This window comes from Natator depressus, chromosome 11 (genome assembly GCF_965152275.1).
Source record: "Natator depressus isolate rNatDep1 chromosome 11, rNatDep2.hap1, whole genome shotgun sequence".
NCBI lineage: Eukaryota > Metazoa > Chordata > Testudines > Cheloniidae > Natator > Natator depressus.
In genome coordinates, this window is record NC_134244.1 from 14,274,352 (window position 1) to 14,302,045 (window position 27,694).

Consider the following 27,694-nt stretch of genomic DNA (forward strand, 5'->3'; position numbering starts at 1 on the left):
ACTCAGCAGAGGATATCAAAGCCATCTCTGCAAAAGTGACAGCAATTACTGATATGAGGCGACCAAAGAACCATGCTGAGCTAAAAAAGATATGGGAGATTGTCAGAAGTCTTGATGCTCCTAAAGAGAGACTCAAGAATTTCAGTGGAATATCCCAGCCAAGAGTTTGCCTTCACCAAAATGACGCAGTTACTTGCCAGTGCAGGCACAGTGCTTAACATTACACTACAATATAAAGAGGTGACACGTCAGGTGTGTGCCTCCAAACGACAACTTGGAGCTGTGTTATTGCTCAAAGGGAAGCCATTGGTTTACGTGTACAACTCTCTCAAGCAAAGAAATAAGCTATACTGTAAAAGAGGTGCGAGCACATGTATAGGGCTGCGAGTGTTTCTATTATCACGTGTATGGGAGAAAAGGTAAGCCAGGAAAGGCAATCATTAAAAAAAAAACAACGAACCCCACCCACCAAAGTTACAAAGAATGATGTTGCACCTGCAAAAATAGGCTATGGTAGTTAAACACCAACCAGAAAATGATATACTAGTTATTGATATATTACACCAATTGTTTCTGGCAGGGCATGGCAATATGGAGGAGTTATCTGATGCACACGTTCATTTAGTCATGTCCAGTTTGCCTATATCAGACAACACAGTGACAGAGACTAGGGTTGTAACTAAGCACAATCTCCAGTTGCTGGAAACTATGATTGCTGGTTGACCAAGAAAAACACTATTGCGTCTGTCATTAGATGCCATTCTGGACATTCCATAAGGAGCTAACTGCTTGAAAGGTAAAAAAAGAATTTTGGTTCCATAATCAAATTGATCAAAACCAACATTCATTCATTCATACAGAGAAGGAGGGTGAGATAATATCTTTTACTAGACCAATTTCTGTTGTGGAAGAGACAAGCTTTCAAGCTGCACACAGAGACCTTCATTTGGGACATACAGGAATTAAGTTATACAAGTTCAGGGCCAGAAATCTACAGCTTCAGCCTCGTACAAATATACAAATTTAAAACCTTCTAAAAAGTCTAATTTGCCTATTGTATCACACCTCAAATTCTAAGGATCCCATGAACCTTTATTACCTGCTATCTAGCCCATGACAAAAGATAGCAGTGGGTTCTTTCACACTGATAATGCAAACAATATGCTTGTAGTATACTTTTATACTAACTATTTTGAGCTGGAGAGATTGAAAAACACAAAAACTTCCAGAGTATTTTGGAAATACAATGGCATCTTTGGATACTGACACAATACCTAGGACCTACATATGATTTTTATTACACAACCTTTCACCATCAAATGGGCAAACAGAAAACAGATACCGGACAGACTGAGAAATGCTTATTGGTACAAATCAGGGTGCAGGAGACCCATACCACCAGAAAGTTTTGTTCATCAGAACTTCACAATACATCTGAACACACCAGAACTCACATAGCCAAGACATATTATGTTTAAAGTCCATAACTTTACCCAAGGTATTCATGTTGCAAAAGCAACTGGCAGACTAAATCTATGAACATTTAGTATAATAGAATTCATCATTTGCTTGAACATAAGTAGCAATCTTTTGACAAATGTTGTTTTCGCAAACGATGATTATTATAGTATAACAATTATAATTTTATATATAAATATAGTAGTGAATATTGGGTAGTCAGTACATATTAAGTTTATATCGATAACTTGATCATTTTTCTTTTTCTTCTGTAGACTTTCTACATTAGACTATTTTTTATAATTTTTTCCTACCAATACGACTACCTATCCAATGCACCAGTGTTAGCAACATTGGGAGCCCAAGTGTAGATGACTCTGTAGCTCCAGCAGCTGTATTCTGCTCTCTGTTAATTAGTCTTGCCAAAAATATGTTTGACACAATGGTAAAAATGGTTTCCAGAGATGAGAGCCTATCTACATTAGAGCCCCAATGTTGCTAAAAACAGTATACAGCTAAACCCATGTTGACAATGATACAACGTTTACAGGAAGAGTGATGCAATACTACTGGGAATCATCAGATGGCACTATTACAGATACTCTTACAGCTTCTGCTTAACTGAATGTATAGGCAGCTAGATCTTTGGAGAAATGTTTTTTATTTGTTGAGATGCAGTTCATTCCATGTGTAAAGTTCACCAGCTTGCTGAGTCTCTCTTTGCTTAAAAGTATTTCTTAGGTTACAGGTTGTCCATACAACTAGAAACATTACATAGTATCAAAAACATTACGCCCATCTTATTATCACACAGATGCACAAGACAGGATTTATCCAATATCACTAACGAGCATACTTAAAGGGGAAAAGATAGAACACAATATGAACAAATAGGATGAAAGCCTTGTAAAAATGAACAAACGAACAATCAAGGATCTTATAGCTACTCTGAGATTAAGTTTTTTAACACCCTTAACATACCTTAATTATGACTTTGAAAAAAAATTCACAGCTCTAAATGCCTCTTTGACTTTCACTAATTTACAGTATTTCCCAGTAACATAGCACTTTATTTCAGTCAGAAAAACACCCTAAGACCTCAATTTATTTTTACCTTATGAAACCCTTAAAGATTCATTTTGTAATCACAACTGACCATTCTTTAAATTTGGATACAGGGAAAACTTGTGAGAGCTCTCCTAAAATATCATAAGAATTTTAAAACACTCTTGTGTCTACTAAAAAGTAATCAAGAACAATCTAATATTCTGAATGTACAGCCGTTGTTTTGTTTTGCATTAAGAATTTTACCGATCAATCAGATTAGTAAGTGAAAATATGCTGCTTTGCATGCATGAACATAGACATGACTTTTAGCAAATGTGAGATCACTCTTGCCAATAGCCCCGTTAAATTGTTTTTATCAGTCTGGTTGACTGGAATGTTTGAGTATTTACAATAGACTCAAGCATACTAAGCTGAAAGTCTTTCTAATATACTGCCGAATTAGACATGGCTAAACAATTGCATAGCAATCTTCAGCTGCTTCCTCCAAAATAAAATTTTAAAACTAAAATATTTGTCTTGAAATCTTTAAATATATATTTTAATTCAGAATTTTTATGAGATGACGCCCTAACTATTCTCTCTCCCCAGCTTCTGGTAGAATATAAGGCACATACAGACAGAGAGGGCAAGCCCTAAGTCATATGCAGCCAATCACTCATTTTAAATCAAATGTTGATGGAAAATGTAGAGTGCGTCCACCCCTGTGTTAGATGTTTGTGATTCATTCTGCCCTTCCTTTTGCCCTTGTACAATGGCACCTGATTTATAAGCTGGGGAAAGCTAAATTAAAATAGAAAAGAACAACTTTTTTTTTCATGAGAAAAAATATCAATATGGAAAAAGAAAGAAGGGATGGTGTAAGTGATGTAAGACAGATGATATAAGAGATAGCGATAGCATGGTGGAGAGTAAAATGATTTGGCTAAGGACCCAGAGAGCAACAATGTCAGTTGTCCTCAGGGTTGACGCCCAAGTACACTGGGACAAAGCTGCCCCAAATCGGGTGTCACAGCTCCTGGCCACCAGGGCATAGCTATGGGTTCCAATACCCAGCTGCTGTTAACGGACAGTTTAATTTAGAGTAGCTTTCAGTCCTATTTATCCATCTTGCGTGACCCAGTGGACACCTAATCTCAATTAGACACAGGAGTAAATCATCCAACTGAAATGCTGGTCCAGTGTCTGGCTGAGGTTGGGGCTGGGAGGAGCAATAGCTAGTTAAGGAGCAGCCAAGCAAAGCTGGATGGACCGGATTAAAAACAGAAGTTGTAGCATAGTTTATATCATCCTGGACTGAGTACACCTGCTGCTTGTTATTCAGGCTTGAGGTTTGGGGGAGGGTCTTGCCTGTTCTTGGATTCTCAGATAGCAGCTGTGGCCAAGAGCACATTTTATTTCCATCAGAGCTTGGCAAGAAGAGTGCAACCTTCTTTAACAGGTAAGGACTTTGCAACAACTATCCACGGTTCCAAAGCCTGGAGATCAGCTTACTGTAAAAGTACTGTTACATGGGGCTACACTCTTTAGGCGGTTTGAAGGGTTGCAGAATGTAGCTGCATGCTTATTAAGCAGTGCCTCATGCAGGGAGAACATTACACCACTGTTCTGCAGTCTGCAATGGCTTCTAATTAGTTTCCAAGTGAAATTTAAGGTATTAGTTTTGACAAAAAGCCTTCACTAGGACCTGACAAACTGAGACACTGCTCCTCTCCTCTGTGAGGTCCCCCTCACAGTTATAATCCATCAGGCACTTTACCTGGGTCCTGGACCTGTAATTTCAATGGCTGGAGCGCCAGAGCAGATGTTTTCCATGAAGAGTCTGGAATTCACTCTCCCCTAGGTTCAAAAGTGCCTGGAATTATTAATGGATAGGGCGGGCTTATCTGTCCTCTTGGGTTTTTAGTGACGTGACAGGTTCAGAGGGAGTGGGTTACTTAGAGTTTTGCAGGATGTTACTTTAGTCTGGGTTTGTTGCACATTGATTTCTATGCTTGGTTTTTGTGTACTTGAAATCATTTGTAAAAGCACCTAGAACTTTTGGGGAAAGCACTTTAAAGAAATAAAGTCTAAATGAAAACCAAAAGAAAGCCGGGGGAGGACGAAAACCAAATTGGACTTGAAGAAGACACCAAAGTTTCCCTTCACTGCAAATTTTGTCCTTCTTTGAGAGTCTTCTTCCCAGGCAAGGCTCCCCCCTACCCCAAACAGACTCTCAGACTAAACCTTCCTAGGCCAATTTCATCTCTCATCCCTGGAGATAATCTTCTTCCCAGCCCTCCAGGATGGACTCTTGTCTTCCCCCCACTTCTGAGCCCTTGATCTTCTTGCCAAGTGAAGCAGCACAACCCAGACCACCCCAGCAGGCAGCTGCTGGTATCACACAGCTGTACAATGCACCACGACCTGATGCTCTGCCTCTGACTCACTGTGATATCTAGGCCCCTCTAACTGTGGGGGTCTGGATCCTAAGGATCTTGTCCTAACCCAGCCTTAAACATTCTCCTTGGTTTCTCTTTTCCCCCACTATATTTTTAGTGAGGGCTAAAGCCTAGTGCTTCCCCAGGTGATGTCATCCCACATATGCTCTCCACATACGTTGTTAGCCAGAGCTGGACAGATATGATATCGATTGATTTAGATATGCTTTGGGCAAATTATTGGGCTCAATACAGGAGTATCTGGATGAAATTCTATGGCCTATGTTCTCCAGGACATCAGTCTAGATGATCTAATGTCCGTTTTGGCATTAAAATCTCTGGATACAGCAAAAAAATACGCACACTAATATTCACTCAGCACTTGTTTTCCTTTCGGTCGTGCTAGTATCCCTGAGTAATCTGACCAGTCATAACCTGAGCTAGAACCCAGCTCCATTTTCGAACTCTCAGCAAGCAGTTCACAATCAAGCCACAGAGTAAACGAAATTTGAAGAGAATTAAAAAAAAAAAAAAAAAAGCCAACACCAAACCTGCAGGATAAATCAAAATAATGAATAAAGCTGAGGAACTGGTGATCTGTTCATGGAATAAGCATGAGCAGAAAAACAAGTTAAATTAGTCAGACCATTTATTCATTATGAATGAGTCTCTCCGCTCCATTGTTAGCTGCCTCCCCCACAGGCAACAGGACCTAATATACACTGATATGGGGAGGGTGGAATTAATGTATAGAAAACATCTTCCTCCTTTCCCAGAAAATAGGTCATGCGTTCCTGTCATCTTCACTTCTGGGCACGGGGTCCCTCTTGCCAGACTCAGCATTCATTTGCAGGTAATGGAGTTCATTGCTCAGATAGGCCAAATTTTGATAAAAAAATCAGGAAAAATGGTCAACACAATTTTCACGAATGTATTTTTTTTCTTGTGGGCTTTGATCAGCTCTAAAACAAATGTTCACATTTTCCCATCCCCATTTTCTGACCAGCTCTTGTTGCCATCTGATGTCTGCTTGATGGCCTATAGGAAATGACTTCATGGTCTAAATTCAGCATCCAGTGTCTACATCACAGCTGGAACTACACAACAAGCTGCTGAGGCTGCAAAGAAGAGAGGCCATGGTCTGAACAGGGATATACACTCACTGAACCAATCAACCTAAGAGGCAGTGCTTCCAAATCAGGGTTAAAATCTTTGGTGGGGATTTGTGGGGAAATGTTCCAGGCTGCTGCCTGTGGGTATGTCTACACTTCAAGGTGGGGATGAAATTCCCAACTTGCGGAGACATATCCGCACTAGCTCTGACTGAGTCAGCTCACTAAAAACAGAATGTAGCTGCCCTGGCTGCAGGTGGTGCTAGATACCCTGAATATGTATTCGTCGGAGACACTAGGCACCATACTTGATACTTGACACTACTTGCACTGCAATGGCTGCACTTCCTTTTTGGTGAGCTAGCTTGATCAGAGCTGGCATGGGTATGTCTCCTCAAACTGGGAATTACATCAAGCTTGAAGTGTAGACCTACCCCATGACATAGCTATTCTGTGAATAAACATAGCATTTCATTCTTCTGGGTGGTAACACAATCAGACAGGCTGGAACCTGTGAGAGAAATGGTCTCATATTCTAAGATCTCTAATGGTCATGAGATGCCTGTTCCACACTAGAGGTCTCACACATGTGTCCTACATGGAATCCCCGTTGCCATATTTATTTGTCCTTATTTTAATATTATTGTTCCTCAAATTCTTAATCCACACCAAGAGTCACATATATAACATGACTTTGCAAGTTAAACATCTTAAGAAGGTTAATGTGTGAGGAACAATTTCCAAGATCTTCTTTAGCTCATAATAAACAACAACAATATATTCTGCAATGAAGTCTTTCAGCTTAATTTCTTTCACACAAAGCAAATAATCTCAAACAATCCCCAACTATCTATAAACTGCTGCTAAAGGCTACATGGGTAGCTTTTGCTCATCATACAACCAATTAATTCAAGTCAAACAGATGGAAATGTGTGTTTCCTGGACTGAAATATACTGAAAACAAGTAGCACGATTTTTAAATTAATGTTGTTATGATCTCTCAAATAGTATTTCTTACAGAAAGGGTGGGACTGAACTGAAAAATTCAGATCTAGATCTAGATTCTGAACAACTGAAAATTCAAGAATATTTGGATCTGGGGTTTTCTTGCTGTTCTTTATTACACAGGGGGGAAAATGTAGAAAGAGGCTGTCCACTGGATTGGATGACTCAAAGAATAGTTAATCAGATAATGGAACTGTTTGCTTCTTGGTTGTTGGTTTGAATCTATTCCAGGTCTGTCATATTACTTTATGATGACTGTTCTGTGGCTCATGTGAAATTCACAGTCTACATGGTGTTCTGCCTCCAATTCTTAGCAGACAGGTTTCCAGGTTACAAAAACCACAACCAAATTAGGCACCAGCAATATCGGCAGAGAGGCCTAAGAGTGAACGGGACTGGAGACAGTAATACCCATTTGCCCCTGGGCTGAACTCCTTCAGACTCCGTTATGCCCTGCAGGGAGAGTTGCAATACTACTGCTAGTGTTAAATCTGTTTTGGGAGTAAACAGACAATGTCCTTCCCTCTATGTTTGTTAATCTGGCAATGTTCACGAGTAGTAAATGTACCTGCAAAATTTTTTCTTTCTTTCTTTAAATGCAAAAGTAGTTGGTTAGGATTGACAGCTCGTGTTTCAGATTTATTCACTTCTTGAGATAAGAAGAGAATTCAGAATATTTTGTAAAAAGAAAATGGGAAAAAAATGTTACAATAACTTTCATGTAAAAATATTTCAGTTTTCCAGCCAGCTATCTTGGTATCAAATAGAGTCATATACAATATATATGTATGCTGTACAAATCTGCATTCTTCTCCACTCTTAGCGGAAGGGTAGATTATGCACTGTGCTTATGACCTGGTTTCTCAGTTTTGAAGATCTGAGTTTAAATCTAGAGCAAAAGTGAAAATGAGTTTGATGGCTTTAGCCTATTTCTAGTGGACATTTGTCATTACTAAACCTCCAAACAATTTGTCACACACACTTCAGGAGAACTACAGTACAGGAATGTTAAAGATGCTGAAAGTCAAGAGAGAGGATTGGTTGTACAGAGAAGCCTGAATCATACCTAGCTTTAACCAGAGATGGACCCACACCAAATCCTACATCCTAAACACTCCTGAACTTGGGAGACACTTGGATCCAGATCCATGTCTGAATTTTGTGACTAAGACTTCTTTCTAATATAAACCAGTACTGTCAGTCCTTCCAAAAATCCATTTGGTAAATTATAACTGCTCCCACAGACGTTCTGTTCAAATTTTACAAAAAAGTCCCACATGAAGTTATCAGTCTTTCTGGTTGACCCAGCCCTTTGACAATTTCAGTGATGTGGAATTTACCAGGTGCACTGAGCTGGTGTGTCCCTTATGTGGTGCTGAACATACCTGGTACAGATTCTCAATATTCCTTTGAAGTTAGTGGAATATCCATTTCTGGGGGTCTAGCTGTTATCCATACTGCCATTCAGGTGACCTTGGTGGGTTTCCATCTTGGTTTCTAGGCTTTGAATCTATGGAGGAAAATAAGGAAGTACGAAAATGGTTAAAATAGACAATTGTCTTCTCCCTATCTCTTTCTTTCCTTCCTTTTTAAACTCTAATATTAGAATAAGTTGCATGCACAGAGAAAATATAGTCATAATACATGACAATGAAGCAAAATCTCTGCCTATATCAATTATTGTGGTACCATATATTTTTATTTTTTTCCTTTGGGAAAATACAGTATTAGAGTAAGAAATCAGTTGGATAACAAAGCCACATGGAAAACATTCAATGCACAAAGACACTCCTTTTCAGTGAACTATATACAGAGTGATATGGAAAACAGTATGAAACTGAGGCAGTTTCCTAGTCTAATTGGTGGCATTGTGCTGCTAGAGGAACTGCCTTTCTCATACAATCTACTCTAGACACCTAGTCACTCTCAAAAATAATTTCTTATACTTAAAGCTATGAAGAACATAGTTGTCACTGTTTATAGAATCACTCTCTGAAGGTGAAGAAAAATATTTGACAGCAATAAACGTTAGTAGCTCAAAGCCTAGTGTCATGGTGGTCTGTAGAGAAAGGCATATTGCCAGACTTAAACTCAAGTAACTTATTCTCTGTTTAGTGCCAGGAAAACTCCCCTACAATCAGAGGCGCCGACTTCCCCAGTTCCCAGGGGGGCTCAACCCCTGCTCCCACTCCAGGCCCTGTCCCTACTCCACCCTGTTACACCTCTCCCCCCGCCTCTTTCTGCCTCCACTCCTCTCCCCAGAGCCTCCGGAACATTGCTGAACAGCTGATTGTGGCAGGTGGGAGGCACTGGGAGGGAGAGGGAGGAGCTGATCGGCAGGGCACACCAGCCGGCAGGAGGGCTGGAGGCAGAGCTGATCCGCAGGGCTGCCGGTGGGTGCTGAGCATGCGCTATTTTTTTCCATGGGTGCTCCAGCCCCAGAACACCCAGAGGGTTGGCGCTTATGTCTATAATGTTTGCTGAACAAAAACCTGGTTAACTTTATGCTATCGGGACATAAGAACTGTTTTTACATCCAGAGATGAGATTGTTCTTAAACAGTTGACCTAATATCCATCTATTTTTGTCATTGGCTTTTGCACTGCAGAGAAAAGGAGATAACTTTAATTATTCATACCTAATGAGTCTGAGATAAACAAGGCAAATATATGATAGTAAATAAGGTTGCTACATAATAGCACCGAATAGAGAGGCGTGATCTACTGTTCTGTGCACAGGCGTAGGTTGCAGGATATCGGGCTCCCCTAGTGACCCTTGCATGGATTCCCACTGTGGCCTAAGCCCAGTTATTTCACCTTCCTGCCTCAGTTTCTTCATTCTTGTAGCATGGGGATAATAGCCAATGCACAGGTATGTTGTGAAGAAGAGTTACTGTCTCTAAAATGTGAAATATTATTATTGACACAGAATTGCAGCCCCTTTTTAAGCTGGGAGTGCTGAATACAAGCCCTCGTGGTATGAATGCATTAAACTGTCTTGTGATCATATATGATAGAGGAAAACAAAGTATTTCCCTCATGCCAGCTGTTGTGAGAGTTCCACAGAAACATTATCCCTACTTGCACATCAGAATACATTTTAAATATCTAGATAGCAGAGCTGGGCAGCTAGATCTTTCCGACATCTAGGTTCTTAAACCATGCTCAGCACTGTGGTGACTGAACTCAATCAACCTACATAAAACAAAGGTGCTCTGCCTACATCATGACATTTCAAGAGGTTCACCAGCACTTGACTGAGGGCATGATCCAGCTTCTTCAGTGAGCTGTCCTTATTCTCTTGCAATTAGTCTTTCTCAGATGCCAGAAGAGCCAGAAGCTACTGTACCCATGCTGGTGTGCCCCCATTAAGCATTACTGGGACAAGCTCCTCCTTTGGAGACCTATGAGGACTAACAGAAAGATTTTGGGACACATCTGAAAGGAACCTATTGTGAGTGGTTGGATGTATGAAAACTTTTTATGTGGGCACAATCTACATCAGACCTCCCTCTGCTCAACTGATTTCCCATCTATTACAAAAAGAAATAGGGATTGCCCTGAGTCAAAAAGTTCAGAACAGTTTGAGGGCGTTAGGATCTTGGGTGGGGGGTATGAAGCTGAAATTTTGATTTAGTTATCCAAAAACAAACACCCCAAAACTGAAATATTTTTATTTGGGAATGCTGCCACGGTGCCTCATGGGAGTTATAGTTCAGTTGCCTTGAAGAACCCATTTTGATAGAGACAAGAGCAAATCACAATATTTGGATCTGGATCAAAAATTTCCATAAATTCAAGGATGTCAGGATTCAAAGTTTCAGTTTGGGCAGATGAAACCCTCTTTCCTGTGATGACATAACCAGGAAGGACTTCACCAGCTCCCATAATGCTTTTAATATCTCTTCATACCTTTGCTTCTTTAACTTCACCAACCTCCACACTTTCTGACTGTAACATTTCCATCGTTTTAACTTCTATGCCTGGATATTTCTATGAATGGTGAGTTATACAGTAATAATTCATTCTATAGCATGGTATATATGTTTCCATTAAGTATAGATATTCCAAACTTTGATGTACAGCTCCATATACATGTCATTTACTTTATTCTTACTATATTTCTAGGTTTGTGCCCCATAGTATTAAAAATGATGGATAAAATTAATGTATTATAGAGGCAGCAAATTAAATCATCTTTGTAAAAGATGCTGTGTTTTATCTTAAAATAACCACAAATCCCAATGCAAATGGCATGCTTTCGTGTTCAGACATGTAGTTAAATGATTCTGCCTAAAAATGCACTGTATCGTCTAGTCTTATAATTATACAGAAGCTCTATATAGCTTCAAAAAGCCATTTTGTTAATGGTAGTGAATAGCTTCTATAGCACATTTCCCAACTCGATTCGGCTAAACTAAAAATTCTCATGAAACTCTGAAAAAAGTGCCTCCCATTATTTTGTCAATTTCATGAAGAGACACAAAGGTAAATGTTTTATTTTACTACACTCGAGGTGATACATTCATAAATTTTGCTAGGACTGTTTCAACATATTTGCAATGAATACTTGTGATCTATTGATAAAAATATATTTACACATCTCGTGGTGCAAGATATAACTTCCAGCTTGGAAACTGTATAGACTTCTATATATTAAATATATTCATACTAGCTCTAACGATGATGTTGGCACTATTAACTTTCACACTATGTAGGAAAAATGTAAGGTTTATTTAAAGTGTGTTTCTTTCTATTAGTCTATTTAAACAGATTTCCTTAGAACATTCATATGCTCTCTCTCTCTTTCTATTCATCTTAGGATATAATATCTACACCGTTCTGATTGCATATTACTTCATTTTTTGTGTTACTGTTTCAAACTCTCATCTGATTTGATGTTTCAGATCAACAGCGATAAAAGAGAAGCAAACATTCTTTGAAGGGTCAGATTTTGAAAAATAGGTGCCTGCCTCACAAACATTCAGACATAGGTGAAAAAAAGGTAATTGTGCCCAATGGATGAAATTCATCCTGGTGTAGAGGGCCAGCTCAAGGCACTCCAAACTAATTAGGCTCTGTGTTTGGCTACGCTTTGCCCCTTGGGCATGGTGGAGGGGGGTCTACATGCGCATTTGTATGTGGGTGAGGGGATTATGAGATCATTGTTTACGTGGAGCCAATGACCATAATACACTATACAAGTGGGCTGTGGGTGTAGCGGGACTGCAGTACACCGCCATGCACTGGCCTTTGCACTTAACCTGCATAAAGCCCAATTACTCAGATGATTCCATCTAAACATTTTTTTCTATCTTCTAGGTCTATTGTTGCTCAGCCTAAATTCCGACAAAGTGAATTTCACTAAATACGAAGCTGTGTAAAAAACAGCTTGTTTTCCAGGCATAAATATCTGTCTGTGCCTATTTTTCATGTACCATCTAGATGCCTGTTTTCAAAAATTTTACTTTTAACTTGCAAAGTAAATACCTATATGTTTATTTATCCTCGTTCTAAAAGTGGACATTTGCCAAAATATGATGGGACATAAAAGTCCCACATCAGATTTAAAATACTTTCATCTTTGTTTTACCCATGTTATACGCTGAATGCATAACAACATATTACTGATATGCATTATGGACCAAAGGACTGCATGTGGTACAGTACATCTAAGATGAATACATCTGAATAATTCAGTAAAAAGTTCAAACTATTCCAATATTAAGCTGCTAATTGAATAGCTATCTCAGTACCATCCAATATCCAACATCTGACCACAGAAAGAAAAAATATGCTCTAGTATCCTGATATATAGCTTTCAATCTTTATAGAGTTATAAAGAAAATTTAACATCATCAGCATAACAGTCTAAGACGTTAACAAGTTCTTACACATCGTGTATTTGGATAAGAGCAAACATCTCACTGAGGATGTAAAAAGATACCCTCTCCTCCCCCAATCTGTATATCTTTGCATGTATGTAAAATGCATGTAGGATCTGTTTCCCAAGCCCAGAAATTCCCTTTTGCTCAGAGGTGGAGCTGCTGAACCTGAAAAAACAGCAATAACAGTCCTCACAGTACCGAGATTTCAAATTCTATTCTCTCCAGGTTCTTATACTATCATATAAGCACTTAAAATGGGGTATATAAGCACTTAAAATGGTTAATATGTTCTAATTATGATTATAGTGGTAGTTCTTCCTACAGTTAGAATGATCCCATAATGACATATGCTTAGGGTTTTAGATATACAAAAAGGACAAACTGTATGATTTTGGATCTGAAATTCATTTTCAGTGCTTTAATTACTTAATCTGAGACAAAAGGATGTATTGGATATGCTGTTCTAAGAGTGATTGTACATTGGGTCACATGGGAATTTAGCCTGATGTGAACCGGGCCCAATCTTGAGAGTATGGATGCAGGAAAAGAGGAGAAACAAGATATATTTTACTACAAGATTAACAGCAATCTTGAAATTGGCTCTATATAACAAACCAATGAACACCATACATAATGTTATTGTGCAGTTAAAACAACATGGGCACAAAGATGAATGACCAAATTCTCTTCTGATGTAACTATTGACTTTGGTGGAGTTATGCCAGGAGGGAATTTGGCCTGTAGTCTCACATGCAGTCTACTGCAGTTTCACTCTGTGGAATGTATTAATAAAGATCTAACAAACCTTATATATGAAATATTTTAATTATATGAATTTATTGTTATACATATAGTGGATGGCATTCAGATACCACATAAGGATAACAGTCTGAAGTTCTTGAAACTTCCTTTGAAATTGTTTAAAAGGTACATCAAGAAGAATGTAGTGCTGTTTTATGTTAAAACAAAAATGATATCAAATAGTCTAGAGTTAATGTTGCTAATTTCAAATTAAGCTTTCCGTTTTGTTTAAAGCATTACAAATACAAAGGTAAGACTTCACGCTTTGCACAATCTAATTTTTTTCCATTGCTTTTTGACACAGTGTTCAAATGTCATTTTAGACTGCTGAAGAGCGAAAAGAAAATGTACTGATTATTTGCAGTAAGTTAATTCTCTTAGAGCAAATTGTAGGACTTTTACAAAAATAGGCAAAGTTACAGTTTAATGTTGGTGGAGGTTCAATAATCTGAATTTCATTAAAAACCTTATTTGGATTTAGTTCAAAAGTATATTATATTTTTAAACTTTTGGTTTTTGTTTGGAAAAAGTCATTAACAAACAAAGAAAAAGAAACTCTAAAAACAATTCAAGACCAGTAGAAGAATTAATAACCTTTAAAAGAGTAAATACAGTTTTTTGCTCAATAAAGCTACCAATTTAGAGCCGTAAAGTTAGCAATATGTGTACATTTCAAAATATATTTTAGTAAATCTCAACTCAGAAGTATTTCATCCTCATAACACAAAGGAAAAGCACCTTAATTTCAAATAATCAACAAATGTTATACAAAGCTAATAAAATGTTAAGAATATTTAGGTTTCTTCAGCAGATTGTGATACTAAACTAATTTGTGAATGACCTTAAAGATAGATGATTTGCTAATTTGCAGATGTCTCTCCACTTTTCTCTCTGCATCTGTCTATTTGAGGAGATATACATTTACAAACTGTATGTGCATGCACAAAATATATCTATCTATTTTAGGCATTTCTTGATCACTCATCATGATAGTATCTAAGAGCTAAATATATGTATTAAACACACATGCCCACACACAAATGCCAAATATACATGCATATCTAGTAGACATCCAATAAAATATGTATTGTAAAAAAGAAAATGTGATTTCAAAGATTTGAAGACAGCTATGATGACAGTATATATTACTGTTAAATTCATGAAGGCACATCTGTAAAACAGACTAGGGACATACCTGTAAATCTTTTCTAGGAAGTTGAAGGTAAATATTTTTTATTTGCCAGAAATATGTGAAAAAAGTATCTATGATTTTACAGTTACTAGGATGATTTTTAAAAGAATACTACATTAGCTTTTTTTTTTTTATTAACATATCTTGAGTATGCAGTATTGACTTTAGTTTAATGGGCTAAGTCATTGGTAATTTAAAACTGATCCTATTGGTGTGAATATTCACAACATAGAGTAACCTTTCAGACAAAAACAAATTTGTTAGCTGATCTTTTCAATGATGTTTTGATTCTCTTTTGGCAATTAAAAAAATTAGATACTCGGTATCTGTGTGCTTGTTTAATATCTTCCTTGCTGTTGTAGTTCATATTTAGAAGTAATGCAGAGTTTAACCCCATATGGATAAAGTTTTAGCCCTAAGTGTTTTATTATAGCAATATTCCCTCTTCAGTGCATTGTCCGCCATAACAGGTCTTAACCATTCATAGCTAGACAGACAAGCGGAGAAGTATAAAAATGAAACAAGCTAAGTTTAGCAGAATTGTACATACCATAATCTCTTTACCATGGTCAAACAAGACTGGAATTCTCAAGATGATCTGTTATGGCACAAATCCATTCCAGAAGAGAGTTGATTTACAGCTTAGCACCATTCTCCACTCTTCACTGAGAGTAAGTTAAATGACCCAAGAATAACATTAATATGTACTATAACTAGATAGAATGGGGGTCTAAAGGGTGGTCTAAAGCATTAGTTTTCACCCAAGGAAACTCAAGCTCATATATTGCCCAGAAATACTAATAAGGGTCAAGTATCATTACTATTTTAAGAGGTCGACAATGTAATGAGTTATGGGGTATGATAGTGAAACAGTGCTGCTATCCTTCTGCCGTCTATCAGTCTTGCTCATCTTTTTATGCAATAATATTTTGAATGAATCTTGAATGTATTCATATTCATATCTTGCATTCTGTTTCATTGCTACCTTGGATTTAAAATATCTGTTGAACGTATCTTTGCTCATTTTGGTCCATCTGATTAAACTGATATAAGTCCCTTACCAAGTTTCCTTTCTTTTCTCCTTTTCATTAAAGAAACAGCATCAGAAAAAAAAAGTTGGGAGAACTTAAGTTGCAGTTTAAAAATCACGTTAACAGGGACACTAACATATTTCCATGGAAATGAAATGATCTGACAAAACAGTAAATAGAAAAGTAAGATGTTGAAATTATTTTAAGACAGATGCCTTTTTAAACTGTATTAAGAACACCTATCACAAATCCTGAATCCAGCCAGTTCCTCACCCAGGAGGTATTTTATCTTCACAACATCTGGCACTGTCAAGGAGCTACAGTTGTAGACCTTACCAGATGCAGACAGTCCGTCCATAAAAGTACACTAACAAATCATACCACTAATAACAGCACAACACAAGTGTTTCTTATACGTCCATGAAGAAACTATTCCATGGCCCTGAGAAGGCTTTAAAAAAAACAAACCCTAACCCAGCTTTCCTCGAATTCTTAATACATGAAAATAGCTAAGAGCTTTATTTTCAGTTTTCTGTAGATGACTGACAGGAAAGTTTTTTTTCTTCTGGGTGAAAAACTCCTTGTCCCATAAATCTGTGTGGTTGACATATCTAGGTAAATTTGTATCCTTGCTCAGAGGGATCACTAGTTTTATTCTCTATGGATTTTTCACTCACTCTATTGTGGAAAGTGAATTGAGGCAGAGAAAAAAGTTTGATATTTGTAGGAAGGTTTATATTATTTTATATCATTCACACTGCTATGTTGTCATTTTGCTTCCTTTATTAATTGTTTAAAAATAATACTATACCACATAAACCGGAGATATTTCTGAATATGTAATTCAGTCCTGACAAAGTACTAGCTGTCTTGGGCCCTATTCTCCTCTTACTCTTGATTTACGCCAGTGTAAATAACTGCATTGGTGTCAACGTAAATCCAGTATAAGCAGGAGGAACACATACACACAATATTATATTATAGGTGTTATCAAAGTTTCCCTTGGTTTCCTCCCCAGCATAAGTGAATGATTTACCAAGTATCAAGAAGTCACATCCTCAGCTGGTATAAATCCATGGATCAATGGAGCTACAATGATTTACACCAGATGAGCATGTGGTCCCTAAATGTTTCACTCAACCCACCTTGGTATTTTACTAATAGCAATAAATATTTTATTCATATCAGTGCACTAAGTAATATATATGACTTGCAAGAGGGGCTCAGTTTGTATTTCTGATACTGTTAAGATATTTATTAAACATTTTTAGCCTAATCAAATAGATTTGACTTCATACATTTTTTAGGACAAAACAGCTGCCGGATTCCTTTTGTGATACTGTCACCATAAGATACCAAGAACTGCAGCGAGCCACTGTCCCTCAGACTTCCTTTTAAATATTTATTGCTCTTCTGGGTTAAAGTTGGAATAAGAAAATACTTAACAGGATTGCATTTTCTATCCCTAAAACATGATTTCAAACTTAATTTTCTACAAACTGTGTGGTACTTCTTGGAACGTAAGCAATTTTACCCGCATGTGCTTTGTTATGTTGGCTATGATGGTGGTGGTGCATGCTTGGCAGAGGGATTAGATATGGGTCAACTGTTTAACCATCTGGATTTTCCATGAGCTAAACCTAATTTTTGACACCTCTCTTTAGGCTAACTGGAAAACAAAGTGACTCCCATTCTGTTTTTCCTCTTGTTCTCTGCAAGCTTGTCCTAGTGTCAATTGGAACTACACTGCTTCCACCACCCTGTGGTAATTTTATGCCATGACATACATTCAGTTTAATGTGGCCTTCTTGCAACACATAGTAATATTTTATAAAGTTATTTGTCTTCTGTGATTAATTTCAACACCAAAGTATTAATTCTCATCACTCACTTTGATGCAAGTAACATGTAGGTAAATCTTTCATATAAGAAGTATTTTTTGAATACCTAACTCAAATGAAATACATTAAAGTACTTCTTTTAGAAACTTAATGGCATTGTTTTTACAATTGAGTTATTACTGAGATAGGCGACCTTTTAGAAACTATCTGTGTAATACACTGAACATGCCGGTTTTCAATACATAATATATCCATAGGATGATGAAAAAAATCAAGTTATCTTGGGTTAAGAAAAAAAAAAGGTTAATACAATTTAAATTTTCTCACTGCATGCACATTTCACAAATACTCTGATTTTTATATGTAGCAGATGGTGTTCAAACAAATCAAGAAGCAGAAGCTGCAAACGAGAGAAAAAAAAACAACGGAGAAACTCATATATTTCTTCAAACGATAAGATGAACTGCAGATGTTTGTTGAAGGGCAGCGCTGACGCAGACAACTTAAGAAGTATCAGCTTAAAAAAAAGAGTCCACTAGTGTTTAGCACTGGAGAACCACAGTAGCTGTCACTACATGATTTATGAAGGTAGTTTTCTATATTTTATGTCAACGGAGGAATTGCAATTAAAAAACCCCCCAAAATATAATCACTTGCCTGTGATAATTGGGAACACTGGAAAACGATAACCGAATGTAACTCCTGCCACCCTTTTGCAAGCTCAGCTTTTCAGGGTGAACAAAGATATTTAAGCAGCATAACTCAGTTCCATCAATCTTTCAAAGTTTTGACCAACATGCTTTCATGCTTCTGTATTTTACCCACATGGTTCTCAGTAGTGCTGCTAAAATACTGTTCTTATCTGACACCTGCAGTCAAATTAATCCCAAGTTAAGCTTGACAAAGTCACAAAAAGAAAAACAGTTGTCCGTTAAAGAACTTTAAGTCATATACAAAACAGCTGCTTGATAAGTGGTTAAAAAAATCATTACAAAGCATTTAGACATTAATTTCAAGAATATATGCTTGATAACTAACAGAAACCCATCATTAACATAACATTCTATTTGGCAAAAGTTACACGCTTATCTGCCAGCACTTCTATTAAAATCCCCATATTTTTCGAACATGTTGTAACTTGGCCGTAAATATTTACTCTAGACTGCAACTTGATATTCAAGATTGCAGCCCAAAAGCAAATATTTCTTACCAAATTTCAAATATATGGACTTTCCCATTTGTAAATGATTCAGGCAGCCTCTCCCCTCCTCCAGAATAGCTAACCTAATCTATAAACACACACAGACACAATTTCAGAGGTGAAAAGATACAAATTACAGATTGGTAAATGAGTCTCAAGGAGTTTAGGATAGTGTAATTTACCCATAAAGGATTAATTTCTGCTCTGATTAACACCTTTACCACATCTATTGACATCAGTGGAGTTCCACAGGATGCAAGTCAAGGAAGAATATGTCTTTGAGGGGTTGGAAGAGGATGTTAATTACACCAATTTAGGTGCTCAGACTGGTTGGTCTAGCTTCTGCTCTTAGTTACGCCACCATAAATGTAGGGTGTCTCTGTTGAAGTTAACACTCTGCCTCTATGCTGGTATAACTCAGAGCAGAATTTGGCCTCCTAAGATTTGTTTATGCATCACCTCTGCATTTGGCTCATATACTGTATATAATTCTAGATAGAAAGATAGGAAGTGGATGACACATTACACAACAGGTGGTTTTATTATGTAATTCTTTGCTTTGGTGACATAATGAGGCACCAGGCTGAAGGCCAAGGGCATCCAGATCTTGAGTATTCTCTGAAGCTTTTGAAATTCAGATCTGCATTGCCTTCAAGAACTCCAGAGAGAAATCCTTAATTTAAGAAATATATATATTTCTATTCCCTGTAAAGCAGAGTTTTGACAAACTCCATGCAGGTCCTTCAATTTATTCTATTTCTTTAGGTACTTGGACCTCAGGGAGGACAATGTGGCAACCAAATTCTGACTCTCATATTGTAGCTGGTGTTCTATAGTTAATTGCACTGAGTTGCAGTCTTACGTATCCAAACAGATTAGTACTCCCCACTACTCACTGTAAAATACACATATACAGTTGACAGGGACTGACAGCTGCATATGTAGCCTTTGACTCCTGGGTTACTTATTAATAAAAATGCATGGATCATATATAGATGGGGCATTTGATTTTATGTTTTTTTAACTGATAATATATCCCCAATACAACACCATTTCCCTCCCCTCACAAATGAAAGTACTGTTTATCCAATAAATCCTGGAAAACACCCAGAAATGGCTACTTGTATCTAAGGGCTTGTCTACATGGAGCTGTAATTCAGACTATGGGGGTACAATTTCTAAAGCTCACCAACGTGTAGTGCATTAATTGGTCAACACAGACCCTGCTGGTATGCACTGAAGGTTCCCTAGTGCGCTTTAATGTAGTACTGTTTGAAACACTATAAAGAGATTACTCATGACTGTAATGAGAAACATACACATTATACATTATTCATTATAGTATATACTGAAACAAAGCCCTGAAAACCCTCAATTTTTGGACAGCTATATAAAACTCAAAAATTGCTAAAAATAAACACCAAAAAAAGAGAAACTCACGGACCCTCAAAACCAGAAGCCCTACACATAGATGATGCAAGGACACAAGTATCAGTTATTTAAAGGGACATGCAAGGAGCATGCTTAGTCAATGATACTCTTGTGTAGCCTATATATATGCTCCCTCCATCATTAATGCTCACCCATTCAATTACCCAAACGATTACCATTTGCTGGCTCTTCAGTGGTCCATGAGAAATTAATTGGTGGTGTCAGTCCACTTCCCAATGGATAGCTGTCCCTATCAAAAAGCTACATTTATCATGAACTGCAAAGTTCGCTGGCAGTCTCAGAAGACAGGCCAAGGACAGAAGGGTATTGGAGGTTGAATTAGTTCCTGAACCCGTGAGTGTTGAGAAGCATCAGAGTGGTGTGGGGAAGTTTGTTCGTATTGTTTTTTAATGGATGTAAAGATTCATTCCCTATTAATGACATCATTTTCGTGCATTAAAAGCTCTCTCTTTCTCTGTCACATAAGGGCCTCAAGTGCAGAAATTGGATCTAGATCCAGATTTCAGCTACTCACAAAGTTTGGGTTTGGACTTTGGTGCATCCCACTGTAGAAATGGGCCAGCTGCAAACTTTGGATCAGATTAAGTTTGGATTCTGAAAACCTGAGAAGTTTGTGAATTTACCTATCTGTCCATCCATCTGCAATCCCAGCCATTCGCCACCAAAATGCTGAGTGGTCTTTATGGAATAGTTATGGCTATTTTAGAGCTGTGTGACATATTTGCAACCAAGTTTGAAAACCTCATGGAGGAGGTCTGGACAGCCCATGAAGCCAGGATCCACAACCTTCCTGGATGCCTCCTGGCAGGACCGAATCTGTGGGAACTGATAATTTGGACATACTGGCTTGATAATGGCTTTTAATGCATGTTCTGTGCCACAAGACCATTTTTCTTCTTCCCTTTTCAATTTTTTGTAATGTACATGTCAGGTAGTTAAAAGTCACACTCAGTCTGCGGGGATATGTCATGACCAATGAGCTCATTCGCAGAATTTGAAGAGCAGCTCTTACTGCCCCAAGGTCTAGGACCGTAGAAAGCAGACATCACTGCTTTGGAGTCTATTTGGATAGTGTCCAGGGTACCATCTCCTCCCTCTTGAATGGTTTATGCAGAAGAAATTACTTGAGGTGAACCTCTTTGAGTGTCTTGCATACTATTTCCCTTTCTGCATTTATTCTTCAGGATGGACAACAACACAAAAGGTCAAATTTTGTCCTTGGCTGCGTGAGCAACACATCTCTCATGTATTTCTGTGGGAGATGTGTGTGTACCAATCTGAAGGCAGAATTTTACTCTAAATGCTGCAATTTTTTCTCCTGATACCACTCTTGATGAGTTACTAGATTAACCCTGGCTTGTAATTCACGTCATTTAAACTTTTTGGTAAGGAGAGTCACAAACCCAAATAAATTATTGTCTTGTCTCATACAGCTGCAATTGCACATGTGTAGCCCCTGAAAATGTTCACATAAACTTTGTTGTAACGCCATTATTGGTAATGCTTGCTGTACGCCTGCTCTTGATGAATGCTCTATTGAAATCAACTAGCTCTCCAAGCATTAACGATCAGTCGATTGAAGAAAACTTTCTAGTTAACAATTTGTAACAATGTAATAAGTGACTTTCAATTAAATTTTTCTGTATGTGGAGAAAATGTGTAATGAATAAATCAGTAAAGACTACATAATGGAAGCCTATTAGCAGAGTGACTATACTCTTGTAACTCAAATTTCTATACCACTTTAGTATTATCTTCCATCAGAAGAGAATGTACAATTACCAATTTTTATCTTATCTTACTCTTTATTATTAAAGAGTAGTAAAGGAAACTTCATTTCAGAAGCTATAATGTGATTTTTGATTAATAGTGGGATTTTTATGTGACAAGAATATTTCTCCTAGGCAAAGTATGCACATGTATCTTTGCCTGAACTGACTTGTTTCTGACAGGCTTTTCACGGAAGAAAGTTGTGCTACTGTATAAATATATGTCTGTATCTATATGTATATCAAATTTAAGCTCATAGCTACTAAAAATGCTCTGAACTAAAATACATACTGTATAAACAGATGTTAGTATTACTGCAGATTTTATTCAATTTAATTTTAAACTGAAGTCACCAAACAATAAATACCAAGTAACCCACCTTCTTAACTGTCATAGCTGCAAAGAGAAATGTTGAAAAAAACAAAACAATCCCCCCCTCCCAGCCAATATTAATCATGACTTGAAATGTTCTAAGAGGGTCTATTCTGTCACAGTTATATATGCACCAGTAACTTATTACTGTCATTTGGAGTTATGGGCATATAATGATGGCAGATGTGACTTCTGAGAGATTATCTAAAATACATTTTTAACCCTTAAGATGTATTCTACATGCATTTCTAATTGGCAGAAAAAATAATTATCCATTTAATTCTTTCTAAAATTCAACTAATACTATATGTCACTATTTTTTTTTAAAAAGTTTAAAAAATTTAAATGTTTAGCCTGATCCAACTCTCACTGAAGTAAATTGAAAAAGTTGAATCAGGTCTTCAATGTGTTGAAGTTTAGGATGTTAGCATTTTCCCACCAACAAATCCAGGGAGAAATTCACCCTTGTGCAAAAGGACAGCAAAACGTTCAAATGAATACATAGGAGCATGTGCAAGCAGAAGTTTTAGCCCCCAGATAGGTTAATATTATTAAATTTTAAGACTAGATAATTAGCCATTTAACTACACACAAGTATGTTATGATAAATCCACAAACACAAAAAAAGTAGAGAACTAAGATGAGAAATCTGGTCCGCTCACCACCCAAGTGTGGCTGTGTCATGTAGGTCTCTACAAACAGTAGGTGATCTGAGCAGTCTTGTCCATCATGATCTCTAATGCCACCTGGATTCTTTGGGTTGGAAATGAAAGGGAAGCAGTCAGCGTTTATGAAAATCATGTGTGGGGCAGATAGCAAGAGCCCAGATTAGTTAAACATGTTTTGTGTTGTACCTGTCCTCACAAAGAGGGATGCCGTCTGCTGGGCACATGCTGCCCATTTCACAAGCCAGGACCTTTGGGCAGGAAAGGCCTCATGGTAAGTCATCAAGACCATAGCTCTGCTATTTTATTTTCAGAACTAATATTTCTACAGTAGATCCTCTCCAAAGACTGCTTGTCACCCTGGGACTTGACTTGCCAGCAATTTTGCTTCTACCACAATTTTTTTTTTAAAGAAGCATCCCCTCCTGGAGCTCAGTATGAATGCACTAAATTCTGCTCTTAGTTAAAGTTAGTGGAGTTGTGCTGGATTTACCCTGATGTAAGAAAGCAGAATTTGGCCTGATGTTCCTCTTCTTTTCTGCTATTTCAGATGGGTTTTTTTGCTGTCAGTTGAAATCCAATGGGTCAATTAATTTCAATTCTCCCCTTTCTTCTGTTGAACCCCTTTATGTACGAGACTCTTAATTCTGCAATTCTCCAATGTACATATTAGTTTGCTTCACTTTTTCCCATAGTCTAGTCCCACTGAAGCCTCTATTGATTGCTTTTTTCCCATCTCTCCCCGCATGTTCTGTTTTTTCTGTAATATGGTGCACCAAGTTCAGTGTAATATATCTGATCCGGTCTAACCAGCACTGCATACATGGAATGACTTAACCTCTCTAACCCCTATTCTGCTTTGATACCCACTTGCATAGACCCTGTGCCAATGCAGACTCCCACTGAAGTTTACAAGACGCTGCAAGGCATAGGGGTCTGATGTGTGCTGCCCTGTCTACACCAGTGGCCTGGGGGGGCTGTGAGCAGGTTTCAGAGGGGGGTCCACCAAGCATGGCTGGTATTAGACTCGCTGGGGCCCAGGATAGAAACCAAAGTCCCACCATGCAGCACTGCAGCCCGGGGCCCTGAACCCCACCAGCTGTGGCTGAAGCCAAAGCCTGAGCAACATAGCTTCCCGTTGCCCCCTGTGGTGTGGGGCCCTGGGCAATTGCCTTCCTTGATGCCCTCTAACATCAGGCCCCACTTTTATATGCAGAAAAACAGGTGTTGTGGCACAGCTGGGCCGTGGAGCTTTTTTTGTAGCATGTGGTGGTGGTGGTGCGGGGAGGGCTCAGAAAGAAAAAGGTCTATACCACACGTACAGTACAAATTGCAGATCAGATCCAAAGCCTACTGAAGTCAATGGAAAGGTTCCCACTTGCTTCATGGAGTTTGGCTCAAGCCCAAGAAATAAAATTCCTGAGGTCTGAACTGTTCAAAACCCTGGCTTTTTCACTAATTATTTCAAATTCAAATTTGGTCCCTTTAGAGTGAGAATTTTGTAAAATTTTAATGCTTAAAATGGCCTCATTGTCCGTGTGATATTGTATTTGTCTGAATTCCTTTTACTTGCAAATTAATAAGAAATAACAACAACAACAACAAAGTTAACAGTTGTTTAATCACTACTTTCCTTCTGAAAATACACAAAATATCATAATTTCATGATGCTTTCACTGTCGTATTACTGGTTTTCATAAAATTGTACAGAAGCATGTCATTTTGGGTGGCACCAAATAGGCAAAAAATAAAATAAATTAAAAAAAAATGCTGCAAACACTTTCCTGCAGTTTTTGAACAGCCTTAGTCCAGATTCTAGGCACATAAACAATACACGGACAGACAGACTGTACTTCGGCTAATATTCATATGATGTTCTTCACTATTAGACAGTATCTTAAAGTGCACACAACATACAAAACCAACTGAACTCTGGCCTGACTTTCCCAACTTTAGATCCCTCTACTGCCACATAAAACCCCACTTATAATTCATTTAGATGCACCGTGGAATTCCTGGCTGTAGCAAGGTAGCCCTGTTTTCCGAGCAAACCACAAGGGTAAAGAACCTCTAAGAATGGAATCTTCCACGTTATGTTCCCTGAAACTATGTGACTTCCAAACCAGAGCTTTGCACAGCTGTGTTCTAAATATAAGATGTAGAATCTTCAATAAACCATACATTATCTAACCATGAGTAAGATGATGGCGTCACAATTTTATAAACCTTGAAATGAAATGTCTGCACAGACCCATGCCCAGCTCTCTGAGGTAGTGGTAGCTTTAATGTACTGATTTCCCTTCTGCTGAAATAGTTTTCAGTCATGCATTTATCTGTAAATTTTGTTTTAAATCAGAACACCTCTTGAGACCTGGCATCTTGCTTTCAAGAAAATCCCCAGGGGAGACAAGTATGGCAGCAGTAGCAGAACAAAAAGCTAAAATAAAATAGGAAATGTCACCTTAAGTTATTATTATACGTGTGTCTGCAGAAAGATACAGAGATGCACTAATTTTATCTTAAAAACCATCATGAAGTGTACTCAATCATAAGCATCAGTGTTTGCTAGTTTATACTGGTTGCTCTCTGTCTCAATTTCTTCTCTCTCTATTTGCCTGTTAGAATTTGTGCATTCTTCCCATTCTTCTATAGCACTGCCCCTCCACCCCCATGAACATGATACAGTTCTGTGGTGACCTAGAATCCTATTTTTGACATCTCCAACTCAAGGAATATTTCCAACACACCTCTGAACAGCATACTAACCCACAGAGACCTTCCTACCAACACTAAAAAAAGAAGAATTCTGGGTGGACTCCTCCTGAAGGTTGAAACAACAGACTGGACTTCTACATAGAGTGCTTCCACCGATGTGCATGGGCTGAAATTGTGGAAAAGGAGCATCACTTGCCCCATAACCTCAGCTGTGCATAAAACAATGCCACCCACAGCCTCAGAAACAACTCTGACATCATAATCAAAAAGGCTGACAAAGGAGGTGCTGTCGTCATCATGAATAGGTCGGAACATGAACAAGAGACTACTAGGCAGCTCTCCAACACCACATTCTACAAGCCATTACCCTCTGATCCCACTGAGGGTTACCAAAAGAAACTACACCATCTGCTCAAGAAACTCCCTGAAAAAGCACAATAACAAATCCGCACAGACACACCCCTAGAACTCCAAGCAGGGGTATTCTATCTGCTACCCAAGATCCATAAACCTGGAAATCCTGGACGCCCCATCATCTCAGGCATTGGCACCCTGACAGCAGGATTGTCTGGCTATGTAGACTCCCTCCTCAGGCCCTACGCTACCAGCATTTCAAGCTATCTTCGAGACACAACTGACTCCGTGAGGAAACTACAATCCATCAGTGATCTTCCTGAAAACACCATCCTGGCCACTATGGATGCAGAAGCCCTCTACACCAACATTCCACACAAAGATGGACTACAAGCCGTCAGGAACAGTATCCCCGATAATGTCACGGCAAACTTGGCGGCTGAACTTTGTGACTTTGTCCTCACCCATAACTATTTCACATTTGGGGACAATGTATACCTTCAAATCAGCGGCACTGCTATGGGTACCCGCATGGCCCCACAGTATGCCAACATTTTTATGGCTGATTTAGAACAACGCTTTCTCAGCTCTCGTCCCCTAATGCCCCTACTCTACTTGCGCTACACTGATGACAGCTTCATCATCTGAACCCATGGAAAAGAAGCCCTTGAGGAATTCCACCATGATTTCAACAATTTCCATCCCACCATCAACCTCAGCCTGGACCAGTCCACACAAGAGATCCATTTCCTGGACACTACTGTGCTAATAAGCGATGGTCACATAAACACCACCCTATACCGGAAACCTACTGACCACTATACTTACCTACATGCCTCCAGCTTTCATCCAGAGCACACCACATGATCCATTGTCTACAGCCAAGCTCTATGATACAACTGCATTTGCTCCAACCCCTCAGACAGAGACAAACACCTACAGGATCTCTATCAAGCATTCTTACAACTACAATACCCACCTGCTGAAGTGAAGAAACAGATTGACAGAGCCAGAAGAGTACCCAGAAGTTACCTACTACAGGACAGGCCCAACAAAGAAAATAACAGAACGCCACTCACCTTCACCTTCAGCCCCCAACTAAAACCTCTCCAGCGCATCATCAAGGATCTACAACCTATCCTGAAGGACGACCCATCACTCTCACAGATCTTGGGAGACAGGCCATTCCTTGCTTATATACAGCCCCCCAATCTGAAGCAAATACTCACCAGCAACCACACACCACACAACAAAAACACTAACCCAGGAACCTATCCTTGCAACAAAGCCCGTTGCCAACTGTGTCCACATATCTATTCAGGGGACACCATCATAGGGCCTAATCACATCAGC

The 27,694-nt window shown here is 38.4% G+C and overlaps 1 long non-coding RNA gene across 1 annotated transcript in view; it reads right to left on the reverse strand.

The window, feature by feature from the left end:
• Positions 1-27,694, reverse strand: part of LOC141995553 (uncharacterized) — a 185,861-nt gene that overhangs the window by 73,483 nt on the left and 84,684 nt on the right. The window contains exon 2 of the long non-coding RNA XR_012641351.1: positions 8,446-8,570. This is a non-coding gene — a long non-coding RNA (uncharacterized LOC141995553). The remainder of the gene's footprint in view (positions 1-8,445; positions 8,571-27,694) is intronic.